This window comes from Camellia sinensis, chromosome 8 (genome assembly GCF_055761805.1).
Source record: "Camellia sinensis isolate YWXY chromosome 8, ASM5576180v1, whole genome shotgun sequence".
Taxonomy (NCBI): domain Eukaryota; kingdom Viridiplantae; phylum Streptophyta; class Magnoliopsida; order Ericales; family Theaceae; genus Camellia; species Camellia sinensis.
In genome coordinates, this window is record NC_138968.1 from 16,333,099 (window position 1) to 16,342,157 (window position 9,059).

General features: G+C 33.7%; 1 pseudogene; it reads right to left on the reverse strand.

The window, feature by feature from the left end:
- Positions 1–4,624: 4,624 nt before the first annotated feature.
- LOC145797591 (rust resistance kinase Lr10 pseudogene) lies at positions 4,625–7,747 on the reverse strand (annotated as a pseudogene).
- Positions 7,748–9,059: the final 1,312 nt, after the last annotated feature.

Sequence of the window (9,059 nt, forward strand, 5' to 3'; positions counted from 1 at the left end):
TGTTTTAACAACTTGCTCTTTTCTCGTTAATTTTGTTGCAATTAGTTTATTTATTTTTTCCTATTTGGCTGTGTTGGGAATTATAACAAAAATAAAAGATTACTCAAAAAACAAAAAGTGGAAATACAAAATATTCAAAAACACAATTTGGGTCTTTTTAAAACCAAACAATGTAATTAATATTTGGGACAATATGACTAGCTTGTTTATTAAAAAGTCATATTGTAATTGTAAATTTTTTTTTTTTAACTATATAATTTAATTTCTTACATTTATCATTTCATATTTCAATACAAATTAACACAAATAAAATAAAAATTAAATAAATCTCACGAACAAAAGTCAAAATATCCAATCCTTTTATCAATTTGACAAATTTATTATATCATTATTTACACAAAACAAATTTAAAAAAATTCAAACTTTTTCTCGTCAGTAAAATAAGAAGTATATACATAAAAATAAATTAAAAAAATTATGAATAAATAAGTAGAGGGATTTGGTGATAGATCCCTCAGTGTCTAACTTGTCCTTCAAAAGGACAAAAATTATATAGATCATTTCAAAAGCCCCTAGTATTTTAAAACTTATTTATTTTACTATAATACCCTCATATATATATATATGTGTGTGTGTGTGTGTGTGTGTATCAATTTGTAATCACTCTTTCTCATCTCGATCTCTCTTCTCTCTATCTCATACTTATCACTATTCTCTTCATTGGTGCCATCGCTGCTCTCCATCGGCACTACCGCCGCTCACCATGGAACTCTTTCTCTACCGTCTTCATCACCACAATCATTTGTTGTATCCACAACTTCATATCTGAGATCATTCACAATTATCGTCACCGGAAAATGACGATTTGTGATGGTTCGCAAACCTCAAATCTAAGATCCTTCTCTCTCTCTGTCTCTCTCTCTCTCTCTCTCTCTTCTTTTTCTTCTTCTTCTCTTGATCCTCTGTTTTCGAACTCTGTCTCTCTATCTCTCTTTCTTCTTCTCATGATGCTCTATTTTTTTAATAGTAAAATTTTACTCTAGTTCATGACACAGAACTTTTCTGTAAAGCCATCATCACATCTTCTTTCAGAGTAAAATTTTACTTTGAATTATAATAAACTTTACTCTGATTCAAAAATTCAAAGTAAAATTTTACTCTGTAATTAAAAAAAAAAAGAGTAAAATTAAAATTTACTATGACTCAAAGTAAAATTTTACTGTCATTAAGTAGATCAGTATGTTGTTAACTAGAGTAAAATTTTACTGTTACGAAAATAGAGTACATATTTAATGATCGAACCAGAGTCAAATTGTCTATGAACAAACAAACAAACAAACAAACAAAAACTCTTGATTTTTCATTGCATATATCTTAATTTTTTTTTTTTATAAATCTCTGATCTGAACTTATTGATCTCAAATATGAGTTCATAGGTATCAAATCTAAGATGGTGGTGGTTAACGATAAAAATTGTGGTTACCAGCCGACGGTGAGGATGAGCGACGCAGATAGACGATAAACATGGTGGAGACGATGAACAACAATCGAGTTGGTGAAAAGAGAGAGAGAGAGAGAATTTCGTAAAAAAAATGGAAGAAAGAGAGGGTATAATGGTCAAATAAAATATTCAAGTAATAAATTTTGTCCTTTATAGAGAATTTTATAATTATAAGGGGGTTTTTAAGGTACTAAATTTTTTTCTGTCCTTTTAACCAAAAAAAGGGAGCTAAGAGGGGTTTATGGCCAAATTTCCCAATAAATAAGTCTTACTAATAAAATATGTCGATAATCAACCTATCTACTCCAAAATTAGGGCTTTCATACGCGATATCTGGATTGGTAACTTTCTTCGGTTTGAACGCGGTGAGTCGACTCATCTGCTCTTTCGACTCAGTTTCAACAAGAAGATGAAGTGAGCCCTAAAATACTAGAAGAGGAATCAGAAATTAAAAAAAAAAAAAAAAGAAGATTCAAAATGAAGATGAAAACAATCATGAAGATGGAGATGACGAATTTGATTGGAGGTCCCGAACCCATTTGTTACGGCGATGTGGTTAGCAGTTGACTATTAAGATTGAATGATGAATGAATGAAGGGTTTATTTTATTTTGTATCCCTAAATTATTGTCAAATTATCTATTTAGTTCTGAACTATTGATCGAGTAGAGTAAGTCTCTAAAGTTATTTAGTTTCTAAACTATTGATTGAATCTATTAATTATCTAAAGGGTTAATTACACAAAAAACTCAAGGTTTCACATATTTTTTATTTTAAATTCCAAGTTTTCAATTTTAACAACTTAAATCCCATCCTTCCACTCGTGTTTCAATTTGGCCCCTCTGTCCATCTCCCTTATATTAAAATAACATAAATCTTGGCAGAATTTTAGATTCAAACCCACATATTCAAATACTTGTACCTTCCTTGTCGTAATTCGTCTCATTTTAGTGTCGTTAGATTCACCTCACGGCCTAATTTTTATTCCAACCCTCACATGCCTTGTTCCACATCTTTTTGCGTACTGTCGGAGCTCCGAGAGTTGGCTAAAAGTAAGAATTTTTCTCTTTGGATAAAATTTTTATATTCAAACTCACATGTTCAAGAACTTGTATCTCCCTCGTCGTAACTCCGTTTTGCCTCATTTTTGAGTCATTGGATTCATCTCGTGGCCTAGTTTTCATTTCATTCCTCATACACCTTATTTCACCTCTTTTTGCGTGACGTTAATGCTCTGAAAGTTGGCAAAGAATAAGATTTTTCTCCTCTCTTTTTTTCCCCCCCTTCTATCTCCATGCTTCTTCCTTTGTCCTTCATTTCCACAATTATTCTCTTTTTTCCTCTTTCTTCATGGCCCTTCCACCGGGCTCATGGTGGCCACTGAACCTCCGACGGTGGCGGTGCCGTTAAGTATGGAGGTATATGACTTACAAGAAGGGAAAGAAACATAAGGGTGGGGAAAAGGCCATGAAAGAACAGAAAAAGAGAGAATAATTGTAGAAAGGAAGGAGGAACGAATAGAAGATAGAGGGGGAAAAAAGAGAGAAAAATCCTATTTTTAGACAACTTTCGGAGCTTCAACAACATGAAAAAAAAGGTGGAACAAAGCATTTGAGGGATGGAATGAAAACTAGGCCATGAGATGAATGCAATGACATGAAAATGAGACAAAACGGAGTTACAACGTGGGAGATACAAGTTTTTGAACATGTGAGTTCGAACCTGAAAATTTTGCCCAAACAGAGAAAAATCTTATTTTTAGCCAACTTTTAGAGCTCTTAAGGCATGCAAAAAGAGGTAGAACAAAGCGTATGAAGGGTAGAATGAAAACTAAGCCGTGAGGTGAATCCAACGATGCAAAAATGAGGCAAAATGAAGTTACAACAAGAGAGATACAAGTGCTTGAACATGTGGGTTTGAATTTAAAATTCGGCCTAGATTTCCATTAGTTTAATATGACGGAGATGGAGAGGGACCAGATTGAAACACGGATGGAAGGATGGGGTTTAATTTGTCGAAATTGAAAACTTGGGGTTTAAAATGAAAAGGGTGTGAAACCCTAGGTTTTTTTTTTTTTGTGCATTTAACCCTTATCTAAAATATTTAATTCAAACTTATTTAGTTCATTATAAAATTAAAATATAAGTTCATAAGTATTATAAATTAGTAAAATACTCTATTTAGTTAAAATTTTATTCAAAAAAATCTTAATTTTTTATATATTAAAAAAGTGTTTTATTTCGTTGTATGTTTGCACTAGATAGAATAAAAAATTAAGATTTTTTTGTAATAAAATCTTAATTAGGTAAGGTATTTTACTAATTTATAAAGCATATATATTTAAATATGTTTGAATTACATATTTTAGACTTAATAGATTCAATCGATAGTTTAGAGACTAAATAGATTTTGATTTATCTACTTTAAAAACTTAGTAGACTCAATCAATAATTCAGGACTAAGTAGACAATTTGGTGATAGTTTAAGGGTAGAAAGTGTAATAAATCCATGAATAAATTTTGTTGTTGTTTGATGTTTTTATTTTTGCTCTTTCTCTTTGATTTTGTTTGTTGATGATGGTTGAGATTGGAGACTTCAAACTCACCATGCTTCATAGAAGAAAAGATTTCCTGTAGATTGGCCATTGGTGTTATGCATGCTGATATACTACTTTGATATGAACACATAAAAAACATAAACCGTTCTGATACAAAGTGCCCCATTGTAACATGATAATTAATACAAAGGCATTGCCCAAGATGTATTATTGAAAACCATAGTAATACATCAATACACAATTAATTCTAAATGCAATTGTTGAGAACAATGAGATTAATTTCTATTATATATTATACAATCATTAAAATTTCCCATAAAATATCACTAATTTATTCTCTCACTCAGATTCAGAAATTACATCTAACTTACTAGTAAAAGCTGTACCACCCAATGTTCGCCTTGTTGGCATTGGATTTGTGGAGGAAAACGGATTGGGAGGAACTATCAGAGTGCCTTCATCTCCCTCCAGCATTTGCACCACAACTTTCATCGATGGTCGGTGTATTGGATACCACTGTATGCACCAAAGTCCCACCATTGTTAGTTTCTTCACAATCTTTGCATCTCACTTCTCATCAATTTGAACTCCTGGCTCTTCTCCTTTATCCAAACACTTGTAAATCCATTCCGAAAAGTAATTTTTGCTTGTGTTTTGTGTTATAGTAATTTGCCACGCTCCAACAATTTCTAGCAACAACATTCCAAAACTATAAATATCTGATTTGTCTGTCATATTCCCAAAGTTTCTAGAGAGCACTTCAGGTGCAATGTAACCCACAGTCCCTCTAGTAGCAGTCATGGATACTTCACTTTATTCTTTTCTACTCAACTTTGCTAAACCAAAATTAGATATCTTTGCGTTGAACTTGTGGTCTAACAAGATGTTGTGATGTTTGATATCGAAGTGGAGGATTCATTGATCACACCCTAGGTGAAGATATTCAATTCCCGTAGCTATGTCAAGAGCAATGTCTTGCAATGTTTCCCAACCAAGTGAACGCTTCTGTTGATCCGAGGCTATAAACTTTTCAAGTGAATTGTTTGGTAAGAACTCGTAAAGCAAAGCTCTTCTGAATCCGTCAGCATAGTATCCCACCAAGCGGACCACATTGATATGGTGGATTTTGTCAATTGTTTGCACTTCATTGATGAACTCATTCCCATTTCCTTTCACACTGTTGAGGATCTTGACTATGACCTGAACATCATTGGAAAGTTTTCCCTTGTATACTATTCCATAGCCTCCTTGGCCTACTTTGTCCTAAAATTGATTTGTGATTTTCTTGATATCTGTGTAGGAGTATCTTGCAGGCTTGAGAGCTTTGTAATCCTCCAAAAACTTTCCAATCTTTAATTGATCCTCTTTCTTTATTTTGTTTGATATGTAGACAAGATACATTTTAATGACAAATACAACAAGAAGAGACAAACCCAAGACCCCATCTGTAATTCATATAATACCAAGTTAGAAAATTTTTGCCTCCTCCTCAATGTCCATTGAAAAGGGAGGATAGTTAACTCTAGTTGTAACCTTTAGTTTCTCTGATGCACCTGTAAAAGTTTGAAGACTATTAGATTCTCACTTTTCTTTTTTCTTTTTTTCTTTTTTTTTTCCAGTAAGTAAGAAATTTTATTTGTCATGAATTCATAATATTGATTGAACAATACTTTTTTATTTTTTTAGGTGCTACGAATAAGAAACTAACAAGGTATAATCAAATATTCAAGAGAGTTAAATCCTCTCGTATACAAATTCAACCATATTAACAACTAAGATATGCCTAATCAGGCTTGGACGTCAACACAATGTACCGATGAGGGGCTCACATGAGCAACCGCCACCTTGAAGTTTTGAAAAAACTCCTTAAATATAGTGGTATTAGTTATTAATATTTATAGATTATATAGGCTCACTCTTTGAAGATTTTTTGAAAAATTTAGTACTCGATCCCCCACGTTCTCCTTAACTCAATTTGCATTTTCAAGTTTCTATTTTTACTATTTAGTTCCACCTGTTTTCCTTTCTCTCTCCATCTCTTATTCTCCTTATTTGTATCGGTTCTCGCTCATCTTTTCTTGTACTTTTTTTTTTACTCAGTTTTTTCCTTTATCTTTTTTGTTATTTCAATACTCTCTTCAGCTCAATTTCCATTTTCAATTTTTCTTCCTAATCTCCATTTCTATTTCAAAACTTCTACTTTCAGTTCTTCCTCTTCTTATTTCTCTATTTTTGTTCTCTCTTTCTTCTTCTTTTTCTTTGACATCTGACATTTGATGTATCTAGTGCTCGTCAACAAAGAGATCACATTATCATTGAGTATCATTTTTGAGTTGAAATTTTTATAGTTACATGTGGTATTCTATTACAAGAATTAAAAAACCAGTTTAATGAGGATATAATAGAGTTGTTTGTTCTTAGTTATGCTTTAGATTTTAGGACTGATTATAGGTTTTCTAAAATTGAAAATATTTGCAAACTTGCAAATAAATTTAGTTTGCATTTGTAATTTCAGTTACAAAATTATACATTCAGAGTTTCAAAAATTACTAACAATATTTTAGTTGTGCTACAATGTTTGTGAAATCAAGAAAGTCGACAATTTATTTTCTTGTCAATAAATTGATTCTTGTTCTTTTAACTTTATCTATTTCTACGGCGATAACGAAGTGCATAATTTTTGCAATGAAAATTGTACAATTCAAACTACGCAAACTATAAGTTCGCCCCTTGAGATTAAAATCATGTGTCCGCCCTTGGACAGATAAAAAGACAAAATTATGTCAAGGAACATATTGAAACACTTCACCACTAGCACATTAATATTTTAATGATTCAACCAAATATAGAAAAACATTTTCTAATAATTTTCCATCAGAAAATATACTAAGGGTTCTTAAAAGAAAAGGCTCCCCAAAGGGGCTTGGGGTGATGGTGGCTTCAAGAAAGAAAGAAAAAACGAACTGAAAATTGAAAAGCCTAGCTTGAATTAAGAAAGTAGAAACAGGAATGGAAAGTACCTATAGATGGTTGTTTGGGCTTGTCAAAGCATTCAGTTGATCCATTTAATAATAATTGGCTGCTGCTGTTGTTGCTGTTATTCTTCAATCTACATTACTTGCCTTTTGCTTCACAGTTACCACATATCAGTTGACTCTAATTCAATCCATGATCATTCAATGTCAGCTGGCCACAAGCATATATTTCTTCTGGAAGTGAGGTGTTATACATCTTTGTGTAAGATAATTGGGGCAAAGAAAAAGTGTAAGTGACATATACATGGTTACTGTGGTCGCTAAGGCAAGCAATCAAATACACATCAAACGACTTTGGTTGTTTCTAGGAACAATTGATGAAGCTAAAGTCGTAGGAGGAGATATATGTTAGGAATTGGAAGAGGGAGAAAGATAAGTTGAGGTTTGGAAGGTGTTGTGGGAAGAAACCATTAGGTTCTAATATATGTATCATTCGAGATATGTAGTCAATATTCCTGACAAATACATTCACAAAATTTGGGAACTCGAGCACAAGGTATTTGTTATGACGAATGCAAGAAAGATCAAAGCCAGGATACTCCCAGTGGTTGGGGTGATACCTTTTGAGCTGGAAAGGGAATCGAATTTCGGGGTCATGATATTTCCTACAACTTGTTGGCATACAGTCACCATCTTGTTCTCCTACTGCAGCCATTAATCCTGTTATGAGAGTAGAAAGAGAAGAGAAAACAGAACTCTTGTATTCAATCTATGTTAATGAATAAGTACATACTCCTTTATATAGGAAGTATATACAGAGAATATACTATAACAGATAGGTACAAATAATATCCTAATATATCTTAATATACTAGATATACTATATTAACACCCCTCCTCAAGCTCAAGGTGGTAAAGCAGATATCAAGTTGAGCTTGGAAAGTAAATCAAAAAATCGTCCTGGAGGATGAGCCATGGTGAAGATGTCAGTTGTCTGACTGGCAGAGGTAACAAAGATAAGACGAATAGTGCCACTAGTAACGTGTTGCCAGATGAAGTGACAATCAATCTCAATATACTTGGTGTGATCATGGAAGACATCATTATGTGCAATTTGAATAGCGCTCTGATTGTCACAATAGAGGGTAGTGGCAACAGGATGGGGAATTTCCATATCAGTAAGAAGCCAACGAAGCCACACAAGCTCTTGAGTAGTATCCGCAAGAGTACGATACTCAGCCTCAGTACTAGAACGAGCAACAAGAGTTTGCTTTTTGCTACGCCAGGCAATGAGAGAATCACCCAAGAAGAAGTAGAACCCTGTAGTAGAGCGGCGGTCAGTAAGATCCCCGGCCCAATCAACATCAGAAAATGTATGTAGCTGTAGAGAATAGTGTGCTGAGTAGTGAAGACCATGGAATATAGTGCCTTTTAGATAGCGTAAAATGCGAACTAGAGCATCATATTGCGGAGAGCGAGGAGCAGCCATGAACTGACTGACAATGTGAATAGCATAGGCAATGGCTAGACGAGTCACCGTGAGATAGACAAGACTGCTAACTAGCTGACGATATAAAGTAGTATCAGATAATAGGTGACCATCAAGAGGTACGAGACGAGTCTGAGGATCAACTGGAGTAGTAGCAGTCTTGCAATCGGTAAGACCAGCACGAGCCCAAAGATCAGAGATATACTTGGCTTGTGTTAGAAAGTAACCAGAAGGATCATGAGAAATTTCTAAGCCAAGGAAATAGCTAAGCAAACCCAAATATTTCATCTCAAACTGGTGACTGAGGAACTGTTTGAGACTAGAGATACCCATCGTGTCATCGCCAGTGATGATCATATCATCCACATAGAGAAGAAGAAGAGTAATGCCACGCTCTATCTGACGTATAAACAAGGCAGAATCATAAGCACTGGAGGAGAAACTAAAGTCATGAATGGTAAAACTGAACTTGGCAAACCAGGCACGATGAGCTTATTTCAAACCATACAAAGCACGGCGAAGTTTACAAACTTTGATA